The 15,334-nt window shown below is 45.3% G+C and overlaps 1 long non-coding RNA gene across 1 annotated transcript; it reads right to left on the reverse strand.

Annotated features, from left to right (window-relative positions):
• Positions 1-4,370: 4,370 nt before the first annotated feature.
• On the reverse strand, positions 4,371-15,003 carry LOC311527272. Its single transcript, XR_014713299.1, has 3 exons — positions 14,858-15,003; positions 5,428-5,522; positions 4,371-4,643 (listed from the first exon to the last, which is right to left on the reverse strand). It is a non-coding gene; the product is annotated as an uncharacterized lncRNA (long non-coding RNA).
• Between the last annotated feature and the right edge of the window lie 331 nt (positions 15,004-15,334).

Below are 15,334 nucleotides of genomic sequence, written 5' to 3' on the forward strand. Positions count from 1 at the left end.
GCTGTTCAACATGTTCATTAGTGATCTGGAAAAGGGGGTGAACAGTGAAGTGGCAATGCATACAGATAATACAGAATTACTCAAAATAGTTCAGTCCAAAGCTGACTGCAAAGAGTAACAGGAGGATCTCACAAAATTGAGTGACTGGGCAACAAAAAGGCAAATGAAATTCAACATTGGTAAGTGCAAAGTAATGAATACTGGAAAAAATAATCCTAACTTCACACATATAATGATGGTTTCTAAATTAGCTGTTACCACTCAAGAAAGAGATCTTGGAATTATCCTGGATAGTTCTCTGAAAACTTTACCTCAATGCGTAGCCGTAGTCAAAAAGGCTACTAGGATGTTAGGAACTATTAGGAAAGGGATAGAAAATAATAAGAAAATATCATAATGGCACCTATAAAACCGTGGTGCACCCACACTTTCAATATGGTGTCTAGTTCTGGTTGCCCCATCTCCAGAAAGGAATAGTAGAAAAAGTTCAGAGAAGGGCAACAAAGATGATCAAGGGTTATGGAACGGCTTTCGTATGAGGAGAGACTAAAAAAATTAGGGCAGTTTATCTTAGAAAAGAGACAATTAAGCAGGGATATCATAGATGACTATAAAATCATGAATAGCATGGAAAAACTGAATAATGAAGTGTTATTTACCCTTTACCATGATACAAAAACCAGTAATAAAAAGAGGAAGCACTTTTTCACACAACTAACCTGTGGACCAGAGTCTGACCCAGCATGGCAGCTCTTATGCGAGAGAAAGAGACTGAACTCAGAAGGCCTGGTTGTTGGGTATTCACCTGGGATGTGGAACACCCAGGTTCAACTCATTGCTTTGATCCAGCAGAGCAGGGATTTGAACCTGAGCCTACCATAGTCTAGGTGAGGGAACTCAACTACCAGGCTGTAACCTAGTCTACTCATCTGCCTTCTTTTGCTCGTGTTATGACTAGAAATTCCATTCTGCACCTGAGAAACCTTCCCAATGAAAGTTGAAACCGACTCTTTCCAATGAAAAGTATTCTGACTTCACAGGGGTCAGAATATCACTACAGGTAATTATAGGCCTGATCTTGCAAGGTGCTATCTTGCCCTTGAGAGGTGCTGAGCACCCTCTCTGTCCCCACTGAAGTTAATAGCAGTTGAGGGCACTCACAGATTTGGGCCCTTAATGAAGAACTGACAATATTTTTTATTAGGAAAACTGCTGTGTTGAATTTTTTTCCCCTCTGTTCCTAGTCAGTTGAAATAAGCTCCTGATTATGAAGTCAAGAGTCTCTTCTCAGTCACTTTATAAATCTGTTTCAGTTAGTAAATAGTATTTAATTTTTTTTAAAGCATTGACCTCAGCTTTAAAACACTGGCTGGGTCAATTATCTAAGGAACAGATGGAACTCAGCTTCCAGACCCAACTCAGATTTAATCACACCCTGAGTTCCACACATGGATGATCTCGCTTGTTTCTTTCCTTCCCTTCCCTCTTTGCATAGCTCCCACTTATATGAAATAGGTTTGCATAAAGCAATAGGTATTCCCTGTAACAGGGGAAGCATTTGGCCTCATAAGCATTCAGCAAGAGAGGGTCAGGTTCTCAGCGGGCATAGATCATCATAGCTCCTTCGAAGTCACTGAATCACCAACAAGCCTTAGCTTTCCCTTAGAGAGCCCCTATTGAAATACTGGTGGAGTTCAACTGTGCTTAGCTTAGGAGATCTGATAAGATCACAGCCCAAGGTGGGGTTGGCTGCAGCCTCCTTCCCCACGCCTTTCCTTTCACAGAAAGCCATATCCCATGAGCCACCTCCCTAAGGTGTGGGGGGGAGGGAGGAAAGAGGAGTAAACATTATTCATGGTATGTATCACCTGTTGCTATGACTACGACTAAGCTCCTGATTGGCGGTGTTCTTTGCTGCTGGCATCAATTAAAAAAAATACTTCTCATAGTTGCATATTTTATTGTTATTGGTATTAACATAAAATCAGATCATTGCATAGGTAACCAGCCAGGAAAGTGAACAGCTGCACATGGCAACAACCAATAATAAAAGAGATGTAAAATACACTCCCTTGGCAGGGTCCCACCCTCCAGGCTGGCAACCCCACTGAGCCAAATGCAAAGAGCTAAAGGGGTAGTTCAGTAGCAGGCCCCCTTTTCCCGCAGGAGCAGAGGCAGCTGCTGAACCCTGCGCCAACATGGCTGGGAACCACAAACCACATTATCAAAGAAGAAATATATATGAAGCAGAACAGAAGTTTGGGTCCCTTCCCACCTACTTGCTGGCTGATGTGGAGCTGCAGTGAAACATTAGAAATTGGGGAAGCTGGCAGGCGATGACAGAGAAAGCAAGAGACCGCGTGGGATTTTAAATCTTCGGCGGTCCTGCTCCCATACAATTCAATGGTAAAACTCCCTCTGATTTCAATGGCGCCCCTACCGCACAGCTGTGAGGAGCAGCAGAATCTGCGTACTCTGCACCTACTGGAATATTTTTTATGCAAAAAATGTCTCCCTCTGACCCCTACATTTTCCTGGGCAAAATAACCCTGACTCACTTACAAATAAGCCTGAAACTATTCTCCAGGAACCGTGCCAAGCACAACCACTTGCAGCAGCATTACTGCTGGGTTTGGGTCTCTTGCCGGAGAGTACTGTAATGTTTCTTTGAACCAGGGGTATGTCCAGCCGGAGAGGCAGTGGCTCTATAATTATGACGGCTGCTGGGGCTGTGGCCCACCAAACACCCAAGGAACCAACAGTGTGCCAGATGTACAGCAGCTTGGAGGCAAGCGTTGAAGCTGCTGCAGGGGCTAGTCTCTCTGCTCTAGCCCTGGTGGGTCCTCATAACGGCACCGACATGGAGCTAAATGAGGGGCTATTTTGCTAGGGGTGGAATAAAGGGGAAGGCTGCAGATACCCCAGGTCCAGTGGCTCAAACAGCTGTAATTCACTATTAAACAATTGGTCCAATTGGGGCCCCTGGGAGGCAGTCCGCTAGAGGTTAGGGCTCCTCAGGTCATGTGCCTAGGGTGCCCCTCCATTCCAGTCTCAGCTAGGTTTCCAAGTTGATCAGATACTGGTGTGTCTCATTGAGCGCCTCTGCACAGACACCTTGCTCCATCTCTGCTGCTTCCCCACAAACCCTGCCCAGACCTGAACCTGGCTGCAGTGCCTGACGGTCACGCCTGGTCCCACATGTGGTTCACTGGCCTCCGCTGCAGCTTTGGCTGGTGCTCTCCTCTGCATTCAGCTTCCTTGCTGTTCCGCTTGCCATGTGGCTGCCTCCTCCCTGGGTCAGGGTGTTTTCTTAGAGTTCTGCCCCCCTCCTTCTACTGTCTAGGGGAAGCAGTTGTGCCCACATGTCCACCCTGGAGGTGGGGAGGGGGTTGATGAGAATGGTAGCTTCCTGCTTAGCAGAGTCATCACAGTTATATAAGAAGAAAAATCCCCCTAGGAGGAAAACCTGGTCCCCGACCCATGAATTTTGTGGCTAAGGATCTGATCCTGCACCGCTGAACTCAATGGGAGCTTTGCTTAAGTGCTCAGTCCTGCAAAGTGTTGACTGATCAACTCCTGAAAATGCTGAGCATCCCTCCACTTCCATTGGCTCCATTAGAAGTTGAGGGTGCTCTGCACCTCATAGGCTCACAGCCTGAATAAGAAAGACTTTGCTGCTAAGACACCCAGGAGCTGACCCTGCTACAGGCAAATTATTGACTCTGGTTTGGTTTATCACCTGACTGCCCCTTCTCAAAAGGGTGCTGGACTGTGAATAATGAAAGACTTTGTGAGAGCGCCTCTTTTGCCTGTGAAATATTGTGGGAACAAGCACTGGAAGCCACAAACAAAGTCCAAAGACACATGGCGTATGACTCTCTCAGGGCACGTCTACACCGCAAAGACAAACCTGCGGCTGGCCCATGCCAGCCGACTCGGGCTTGTGAGGCTCGAGCTGCGGGGCTGTTTCATTGCTGTGTAGGCTTCCAGGCTTGGGCTGGAGTCTGAGCTCTGGGACCCTCCAACCCTGCAGGGCCCGAGACCCCTGGCTCCACCCAAGCCTGAAAGTCTACACAGCAATGAAACAGCCCCACAGTCCAGGTCCCATGACCCCAACCAGGGGCCAGCTGCAGGTTTTTCTTGGCTGTGTAGACATACCCTCAGACTCATTGAAAAATTAACCTGAGCTCAGAGTAGACTCCAGCTGTCTCCAGAATGGTTCTACTCCCCTCATTGCTAGCTCCATGCTCTCCTTTCATAGAAGGACATTTTAACAGTCTGCAGGATTTTATCTGAATGTTCAGAAGAGAATCTTGGACTTATTGCAGATTTTATTCTTTATGAGGTGATTAGCATATGGATGAGATGGGAAGGCTTTATGGTCTTGTGTGTTTCCTGGAAAGCCTTTCTACTGCCAGATGGCTTTTGCACATTTGCTTCTAAAGCCGGCATTGTCTGAAGGGCAGGTGGGCTTATTGGCAGGTCTTCAAACCTTCTTCCCCGTCGTCCTTCTTCGCCCAGTCTCTTACTTAGCCCAGCCCTCTGGAAGGGGCGAGTTGAGGCTGATGATCTGTCCTCTTCCATGACATTTCTTGAATTAGCTCACTGGGTGACAGGGTCAGAGCCCAGGAGAAAGAAGCTCTCTGTAACGAAACAGGAGTGAACCTCGCCACATCATCCTACCTATGCGCCTCAGCAAAAATCTGGTCCTGCTCCCTCTAGGAATTCATAGGTGCCCATTCCATTTGGTTCTTTCTGAGACAGCTGAAATCTGAGGCCTGTTTGTTATATATTGCAGCTATCTGATCTTTCTATAGATGCAACCTAAACAATCTTATAGGGCAGGGGATTCTCACTGTCTCTCTCCCTCCCCATTTCCACAACTACCCAGATAGCAGAATAAGCCACATATCCTGCTAGACTGTTGGTCCTTACAGTATGGAGGTGGTGCAGAGTTCTGAATCACCTGCCTTTAGTGAACTGAATGTGTTTGAAAGAGACACTGCTTCAAACTGTGTTTTTGTAATGCTGACTTTTGCATCATTTAGTACACAATTATTTTTCTATTTCAGGAACAAAAAGACCATTGGATTCCTTGGCAGGGTGGGGGTGGGGGGGCTCTTCCAGTTTGTCCACTGGGCAGGGAATGCTCCTTGCTCCAGAGGCTGGATTTATCTCCTCTTTGCAGCTGGCCATTCCTTGGATTTCAAATATTTACCAAATCTGCATTTTTCACTGGAATTAAGAATTTCCCTAGAGAAAATGTTTGTTGTAGGAAATACATAGGCAGTGAAATTCTGCCCATTCAGTGCCGATTGTTCACGTTTCCACTGGCACGGCTGCTGTTCCTTGGAAATCAATATAGTGTTATGTCATGCCTGGGGCATTCAACGGTAGTTGCAGTGTTTAGTGCATTTAGTGAGTTACCTCCTGGTGAATGGATCCTATGGGAGCCAGGACCAAGGCAATAGTAAACATGCAATTTCCATCAACACAGCAAACTGGTATCTTCCAGTCAGTGGCTAAAATACAGAGAGAAAACAGTTTGATAGACAACAGCTCATCACATGCTTTTGTTTATGTTTTAACATTGGGTCAATCATTTTCTTTCATTACGGCCCTTGGATGACTCAATTCCTGGATCAAGATATACAAGAGGACAGAGCAACTCAGTATTTCCTGATCTTAGATGAACTGAGCTGGTGGAGGTTGTAGGTGAAGGGGTCAGAATGTTTGGTCTTGGATAATGGGAGCAGAAACAATACTGGTACTTAGCACATGCATTGGACTTCACCTCTTTAAGGCTCTTCCTAAGTATCAGTTAGTGGGTTAATCAGTTACTGATGGCATTAATATGTCAGCACTTTCTCCCAGAGCTGGGCCAAATGCTTCTGTGTATTTAAGTCACCCAAACACAGCTCATATGAAAAGAGCTGGTGGCTCAGAGGAACAGAGTGACCTTTGTCTCTAAGTCATCAGTTCAAATTGAGCCCTTGATTCTAAGTTCTTACAACAGGACAGCTGTGTGGTGCCTAGCCCAGTTCCCAGCAAACAGGTCTCCCTTTGCATTTAGCAGTACTTCTCCCTACTTTCTGGCAATCTAGTGAGAGACGGCAAGGATTGGAAGGAGCTATGAAGACTCAGCTCTAGAAGTGGGGATCCCTGCTAGCTGAAATGGTGTCTGCTGTCTGTGCTGCACCTGTTCTGTGGGTATAGAGAGAGAATTTCACATCACTCTGATACCTTTCACCTGCATTAAATCCACAAAGAAAATGAAACGAGGAAGGTTCTTGTTTCCAAAGGAGCCCCTTAAATTTACCAGTTGTGGAGTCCATCCTTGAGACCATGGACTTAAATGATGGAACGATGGATTGGTGGGTAAAGCCTGGCTGACATCAGAGAAATGACACTCCTGAGCTGAGAGAGCTCCTCTCCCACATCCTGCAACACAGGCCAGGCTTTGAGATGGAATCACATCCAAATCTGTCAGAGTTGGCCTTAGGGTTACCCCATCAGAGCTGAGAAGCAAGCCAGTGGAACACTTATGCCTCGTAAGTAGAGTTTTGGGAGCAAAAGTTGATGGAGGGAAGCTGCTTGCTCAACTTGATGCAGAGCTGGGAGGTGAAAGCTGACTCAGAAGAGCACGTGAAACTGTCAGCCTGGTGCAAAGGCTTTCTGCTGATTGTGTCACACTCAAGTTTCCTAAGTAGGAAGCTCAGGAGCTGGGCCCTATTTGCATGAATTTCACATCCCTTTCTTTGGCTGAGAACACACTCTGCTGCTCGATGGACAGCTCCTTTCTGACTCACTGCTCTAATTATATTTTACCGCTGGAATATGGTACTTATGTCAGAGCTGATAGGTAAAAGTCTACTGAAAAGCAGCAGCTTTTGTAGTTTTCCCCTTCATTCACTTCCATGGCTTTCCCCACATTTCCTCCACCCCCACCTCCAGTTCAATTTTTCAGGTACTAGTAACTCTGGAGAGAGAGGTTCAGAAACTCCGGGCTGCCTCCCTTTGACTTAGGGCCATCCTCTGAATTTATTCATTTATTTTGCATTTCCAGACAGAATTTCTTGGCACAGGCAGGAGAGAGAGGAATGACCCTGCTACTGGGGTAGTTTGTGGCTTGTCTAATTCAGCGGCACCTGCCACACACACCAGGTGAAGGTGTTTGTCCTCGTAGGCTGGTAGCCAGAGTGAAGCTGGTCCCTCAGCACAGAACAGAGGGGAAGGATGTCAGGAAGCTGGTTATAGCTCCTTGGTTCTGAGGACCAGCCTTCACCCTACACTATTGGGAGCTGCGACTGGGTTCTCTACATTGCATCACTGATACAGGGTCTTTAATGCACCCTACATCAGTGGAGGAAAACCTTAGTAGAGGTCCACTCGGGCCTACCCTCTCCCCTCTGACATGCTCCCTCCAATACCTGACATGGGGATGGGGCAGGGACGCAGACCTGGATCTAGCCCAGTTACAGCCAGGGGAATTCGCTGCTGGGAATTTGTGGCCAAATTATGCTCAGATGGGTTGCAGCTCTCTCAAACCTTTGGCCCAACCATTCTCAAGCCCCAGAGCAGTGCCATACAAACATCCTCTCAACCATCCCTGGGAGCGAGTGGTGCGCATCTCCTGCTTCTACAGACCAGGAGGCATAAAGAGGTAAAGTGACTTGTCACAGCAGAGTTAGAGCTCAGGAATGCCTGGGCTGCCAGTTTCATCCTCCTGCCAGCCTACCTCCCTCTTGTGGCTTTGTTCAACTCAGTTGATGGTGGAACTGTTCCTGGGGTGAGGTGACTCCCTGGCCATCCCCAGGTATAAATTGCAACAGAATTTCAGCTGATACTTACAACCCGACAGATATAGCAAAGGTGATAAGCGGGAGGGAAACTCATGCTGCAGCTACAGGATCACAGCTTGGGTAACAGAAGGACATGATCTCTCATTTAACTGCACTAAATGATAAATTGTGTACAGACAAGGCTGCCCCCTTGGGAGACCACAAAAGTGACTGTTTCTCATTTCCTGGAGACTGCTGACTGAAAAAGGAAGGGGGACCGGGTACGTTCAAGATGCTGCTCAGTTGCTTTACAGGACTTTACGAGTAGCTATTTTCTCCATTTCCACATGAACATTTGATGTAACATTATTCTTAGTCCTCAGCAAAGTTAAAATGAAAAGGGAAAGACTCAGGAGGTTTTTTGAGAGGCAAAATGCAGTTTCCTTTCGCTGGTTAATTTTGGCTACTCAGGGGGATTTAAAGGTGGCTTTTATATCACAATGACATTTCCATTTTTTTAATTAAACAATTGAGCCAATTCAATACAAATTTGCTAAATATTTAGTTTGACCCAGATCTCCATTTTTCAGAGAAAAACAGTTTCATTTGATAAATTTTACCCAACTCTACTGACCAGGGCTGGATCTGAATTAATGACACAAAAGTTGGACAAATCTGTACCTCTTCATCACCTCACCACTTTCCTCTTATTGTGCATTTGAGATAATACTATTCCTGCAGCTACTGCTAACTTCTGTTTCAGAAGTTCTCTAAAGGGAACAGATGCTGAGAAATGTAGAATTTGTCTGCTTGGTAATAAAATATTTTCAAAGTTGTTCATCAACTTAGATGCAAAATTTCCTCATTTCTTATTTCCAGGAAGTAATGCATTTTAGGCAACATGTCTTGTTAATAATTATGCCTTTAATTATTCTTATTAATATTAAAGGTGTTTTTATTTATATGGTTTTGTTATTTGCTTATTAAACTACCAGTAAAAAAAATACATAACCCTCTGAGTCAAATTAGGCCTGTAAACATGCAGGATACACCCATTTTCTCCAAGGATATATGAGCTTTAGGCAAAATTTTAGATATCCTGGGCTGAGGATATTCAGTGCCTTGAAGAAAAGGACCAAGATCTTGATAACGTCCACAATTAATGTGGAGTTTTCATATGGAGAAAGGTACTTTGAAGACAGAATGAGGTATGGGGAAGGCACAAAATCAGAGATTGGTTTACGACCTGCTAAAAACATTCTCCTAAATTATACTAACAAGAGTCCAAGTGCTGACCCTTTGGTCCACTTTATACTCCAATGCATGTGGATGTAAGAAAGATCCTAGTTCATCCTCCAGGATTGAAAATGGCGAAAATAGCCTGTGAACATTTTGGTGAATTTTGACAATTAATTTCAATTCAGTCTATTTGCACCTAGTTTGCAGTCACGCTTTGCAAGCATAGTATTAGTCTGGATGGTGCTTTCCTATTTCTTCATGTTGAGCCAGAGATGCCAGGCGGCTACAGGGAGGTATTGATTGGAGCTTCTCCTGAAAGGGAACTGAATTAGATTGCTAGCACCCATCCTAAATTGCCTGAGATACTCCCAGTGTTCAGTGTGAGAAGCCAGAAGACAATGTTGGAATAAAATCCAAGAGTGAGTGGTTAGGATGTATATATTGTGTTGATGAGAAATACATTGAAGGTGCAACCTACAATCATGGCCTAATCCATTATGGTGTTGGTTGATCCTTTTAGCCATTTTGGCTGCCTTTCCCATCAGCCTAGGTGACTCTCATACAGTTATCAACATGGCTCTGTGTGACAGTCAGACACAGGGCTACTAAAGCTCCAGCCCCAAGAGGTACGGAGCATCCACTCCCTCAATGGGAAAAAAAGGCCCAGGTTGTAATGCCAGATTTTCCATTGCCCATTCTCTCATAAATAAAATCAATGTTTTTTCCATCAGAAAGTATGCTGAGTTGACTTTAAATCACAAAGGATATGACCACCTATTCCATTCACAACGAGGGGGATCAGCATCACTGGCTTAGACTGGCAAGAAATAAATGTTCCTTTGTGGGGGAACACACATTTTCCTCTCAGACCATCAGTGTCTTTTTATTTACTGTTCTTAACACAATCTTCCAGACAGGTTATTCTTTGCTTATTCTCCTCAGTCAGTAAATTCCTTCCCTTTGAGTTGAGCATGCCTCTCTAATGGAAGATCTGAAGTTGTCTTCCTGGAAAGATCCAGATGTTATAATATTTCATGACTGCTTCTTTTTGTGCAGGGCATAGCCAAGAGGATTTTAAGTAACTTTAAGCTGATGGGTTGAGGCACTGGGCACATTTTCACCTGGCATTGTTATGCTGGAGGGTGTTACCTGGTATAGTCAGAGCTGACCTGTCTAGCATGGATAGCCAAATAATAAAAGGAATTAGATTCCCCATATGCTGCCCTTAGCTGAGCATCATGGCTATACTTACTCTGTATATTAATTAAGCCTCATGCATATCTTTGTGAGGTATTAATACCCATTTTGCAGATAAACAACACGGAGATTAAGTAATTTGCCCAAGGCAACAGGGTAACAAATATATCCCCTACTCTAAATTCCAAAACAACATGGGCTTATTAATTCCACAGCACCTTTCACTAGCTCCCTCCAAAAAAGAACAAAGAATAAATTGCACCTAGTGGAATTTTCGAGCTTCGTTTTGATTGTCTACCCTGGCGTAAGCATGGTCAGTGAGTACTAAAGGCCAGGGCAGGCTAAGCCTCACCTGACCCAGGCCATGGCCATGTTGCCTTGGGAGGCCTCGCCCTCTCTCCCCCTCGGCTCAGCTCCAGCTGGTGGCCAGGAGCTCAGGACCACCAGCAGCCAGGGGCAGCACTTGGGCCTGGTGTTTGGGCAGGGGCGGTGGCTCAGCCAGGGGGCATGACTAAGGTGGGCAGGCCAGAGTGTCTCTGGCCATGGGGAGGGGGAGTCTTGGGGATACTCCAATCACTGGGGGTGGGGGGACAATTGGGGCTCTGGCATGCAGGGGTGGGGCCTTGGGCAGAAGGGGTGGGGCTGGGGGGCTAGCCTCCCCGAAGAGGGGGTTCACCCGATATCCATGGTTGAAAGGGTATCTGGTGGGGAGATGGTGATAAATGTAAGAAATGAACAAGCTGGCAGAGTTGCTCCTAAATTACAGAACTGTGGCCTTGCTGAGCTGATTTATTGATTAAAATGCTTTGTGGAAAGACTTTTCATGAGGCACCATCTCATTTTCAAAATAACAACAAAGCAAGGCCCCAGGGACAGGGGAGAAAATTAGAAACATTCACACATTCAAAAGTGCGCCAAAATAATCAGTGTTGTTTTTCAGAAGCATAGAAACACACCGAGCTGCAACAGCAGCAGCTCCATCAGCCAATCGACAAGCCCTCAGACACTCTGGCTTCTCCAAGAGGAAAGGGGCGAAATCAACACAAGTCACACTATGGCAATCAATATTTCATTATCAATCTGTTATTGTTGGAATGAGTTTCCACTTCAGATTCTTAGCAGCAGACAGTAAATCTTGCATCTGAGCAGAGCCTCTTGGATGAGAAAGCAATTTTTTGCCCCGGATCTTTCTCAGATTTGGGCTACTGGGGAAGCCTACTCCTTCCCAAGTCCTTAGGCCGTACAGTATGTTACAAATCCACTTTCAATTACATCATGTTATTCCATGCCGGGCGAGTCAGAAGGAGCCTGTTAATGTTTATGAGCACACAAAACACAGCTCCCCTCTCAGCTGGAGCCACTTAAAAGGACAGGCAGGGTGCAGCAGTGACAGCTTCCGCTGTGGAAGCATTGGGAATGGCAGGCGCATGTGACTAACGATGACAGCTCATTTTGCTTTTACACTCAGACTGGTGAGATTAGAGACGTTATCTCAGAGAACCAAGCTATGAGGTAATCACACATGGAGTAGGAGGAAAACACAATTGACTAACATGCAGCATACACATGAGGCCTGAAAAGCATCCAAGATGCACACACTATGCCCCCACATCCCATTCATGAATCTCACAATATAGGAGTCAGTGTTGCCTATTGGCTAGTGCGCTCAACTGGGACTCAGATTACCAGGCTTCTATTCTCTGCTCAGTCACTGGTATGTTAGGTGAGCTTGGACAAGTCACATCATTGCTCTCTGCCTCAGTTTTACCATCTGTAAAAGGGAACGATACTAATCTCCTTTGTAAAGCACTTTGGCAGCTATTGATGAAAAGTGCTTTGTTATTATATACACTAGAAGGTGATCAAAGAAGTCACCCTACTGTGTGCAGTTGGGTCATTTACTCTTCAGATTGCCTTAGATTTATTTTCTAAGCAAGCTGGTTAATGCAGAGAGACTAAAGTATATTCAACTATCCAATTTAAGCCTGCATGGTAGGAAAGGGTTTCTGTTGGCAGAAACTATAAGGGAGAGCATACATAATGTGGTTGTACTTTATAATATTTGAGGGCTATTAACAAACAGTCATCTAGGGCTGTATTTTAAGGATTGCATTCTAGACAAAGTATGGAGCTTGGAGTTTGACCCAGTTTCCTCCACCCCAGGATTCTAGCAGTTACTTCTCTGCCCCACCCACCTCTGTGCTTGGCTTCCTTGACTTTAAGATGGTTGAATAAACCATCACCCCAGGGACAGGCTCCCCTTCGAGCACACTCCAGAGTGAACTGTATATCTGGAATGGCAAATGCATATGATATGAATTGATCAGCCAGCCAGAGCCAAGTTGAGACATGGAGAACTGCTGAGCCTGGTGGTGAAGACTTCTTAAAGGGAAGGGAGCAAGGGGTGAATGGGAAAAGGGGGATGGAGGGGACTGATTAAAAGAACATTGGGTCTTGAATGTCTCTGACATTTGGATTAGTCAGGGTCCCTAGTCACGTTTCAGAGCAACACCTGTGAGGAGTTACATGCCCAGACAGCTTAAAATCATGGATGGAAAAAACCCCAACAGTTTTCCAGCTATAAAAGCAAGAACTTCCTTTGATTTCAATGTATCCCTATTTTTTATGAGTATTTTTTACTGAATGAATTTTGAAGCTCAGAACCAGGCGAGGATCTCACCAACTCCTTGTATACCTTTGCTATTGAACCTTATTTAAGACAACACCACCTATTGCACACTGTCCATTTGGAAAGATGATTTAAGTGAGCTGGAATAGTTTTGTGAGCCAAACAAAAAACAGCCCCAGCTTTTGAAGGAGGAAAGCTCACTGCGCATACATTTCCGTCTTTGTTCCCGTTACCTATTCCCTTTGTCTTTCGACATGCAACAATCAAAGGAATTAAAAGGATTAAAAAGCATACACGCAAAAAGCAATGACTTAATACATCAAAGCAGGTGTTATGCCAAGAGGAATGGGAGCCAAGGAAAGCGACTGCTTCAAATTAAAGCTCCAAAGCAAACATGTGAAGCAGTAACATGACAACAAGTGGATCGCTGGAAAAACAATGGCAATTCTGGATAAAAGCAAAACAAAATGCCCAAGTCAATTCCTTATAGACATCACATTCTAAACCACTGCATGTTACAGGGCCATTTCACCAAAGCGTGGCCCCTTGTTGAGTTACAGAGGCCCTTCTGTCTCTTGAGTCAGCGCTATACCAATGGCCCTATATGGTACCAAGGGACACTATGCTGCAGGGCCTGGCCTTGGGGGATTAATTCAGTAGGCTGAACTCCTCTTGCTCTAGCCGTGCAGAATCCAATGCCCATCTCAGTACAGTGCTGTGCTGCGGGAGGTATTGGGATCCCCTCCCCTCAATCTTGGGGTCAGTGACAGAGCCCATGGCTCTTTTTGCATAAATTGGGTGCGTCAGCAGTAGTGTCCTAGTGACATGATTAGTAAATGGGATCCCGGACAGTCATGATGTATTTCTTAGAGCGACTTGTGAGTTTTCAAAAGATCACAAATGGTCCAGTCAGAAACGCCCATTAGGGTTTGGGATGAGATATGAGTTTATGCATCCAAGGATTGCAATAGCCCTTTTGGCCAAGCTTCACACTGGGAGCTCATGTTCAGATGATTATCCACTGATATCAGATGACAGGCATATAATTAACGAGGTCATCCCTTTTTAATTTTTGGTACAACATTAGCTTTCATCCAGTCTTCTGGAACTTCTCCAGTGTGCCAAGACTTATTGAAAATCAACATTATTGATCTCATTAGCCAGCTCTTTTAAAACTCTTAGATGCAAGTTACAGGACCAGCTGATATTAGTGCTGGAATAGCCGATGCTGACATTGGAGTGGGAACTAGAGGGCTGGGGGTGTTGCCAGACCCCCTGGCTTGAAACAACCCAAATACATGGTTTCCACCTTCAGCACCCCCACTATGAAAATTGTTCCAGCTCTGCTGCCTGATGATATAAAAATATGTGACTTTAGTATCTGCTGTTCACCATCTTCCCAAGATACCAGTGGAATGGAAAGAGCGTTATCATTATATTTTTCCCCAAATACATGTTCAATAAATCTTTCTGCGTTATGATGTTGCTGCTCAGAGGTGATTGTGGTACTATCCAGCAGACCAAATTTTCAGCCTGCTAATGGAAAACCATCGTCCAGGGTCCTTCATACCATGTAGTAAAGCCTGGCCCTTCAGAACTGTCCAGCAGCTATGCTGTGGGTATCCCATCTGGACGTCAGAGTTTAGCCAGCCCTAAAAGCCAGTGAACTTTGGGACCCGGCTACACAAGCGCTAGCATTGGAAAGCGTAATGGTTCTCTGAACGAGATCATTACTGCCCTACCTGTGATCCAGTCATTGTCCAAAGAAAGAAAACACAGCAAGATGCAATCCAATTGCAATCCCTTAATTGCCATTCAAATGAGCTGACTAATGAGTCTATATTATGGCTGGCAGGAAGAGGCCACAGTAATTATAACCCTCACAACATCCTGTAGGAAGGTGCATGCTATGTATTCTTACTTAAATGCCCACAGGCGATTCCAGCTCACCTCTCTCAAAAGGGTGTTTATGCACCTGTTTGGAAAAGGGGATATGGCAACTTATTCATACCTTTTCCTCCTGCTGCAGCAACTGTAGTCCCCAAATAGAACAAATGAATGGGTATGGCACAGAGCTCAAAGCCATATCCTTGCTGCACGCTGGCATGGAATGAATGGGAAAGAAGCTGCATAGCATTGCAGCAGCTCACTTTTCAAGGAGAGCCTGCTACTTTGTGTTCTCATCAGGAGCCTTTGACTTGTGGGGGATCATTGCAGTGAACATCCCTGAGCTGTGGGCCCTCATAACACAGCTGATGTGATATGCCTTTACAGCCTGAGCAGTGCTAATGTAATTACTGCCCTTCTAGGAAAACAAGTTCAGCAGGAGGGCAGGTTGCTTGTTACCTATGAGCTATACTCCCTTGGTGGGTGTTAACATTCCCATGTTCAGGAAAATGTGCTCTGTTTCCGCTCTCTCTCTCCCTCTACCCCCCTCTGCACATTAGCTGGCAGAACTGCTTAGAGGACTCCCCTTGAACTAAGTTGC

This window comes from Lepidochelys olivacea (assembly GCF_965140295.1).
Source record: "Lepidochelys olivacea isolate rLepOli2 genome assembly, chromosome: 10".
Classification (NCBI taxonomy): domain Eukaryota; kingdom Metazoa; phylum Chordata; order Testudines; family Cheloniidae; genus Lepidochelys; species Lepidochelys olivacea.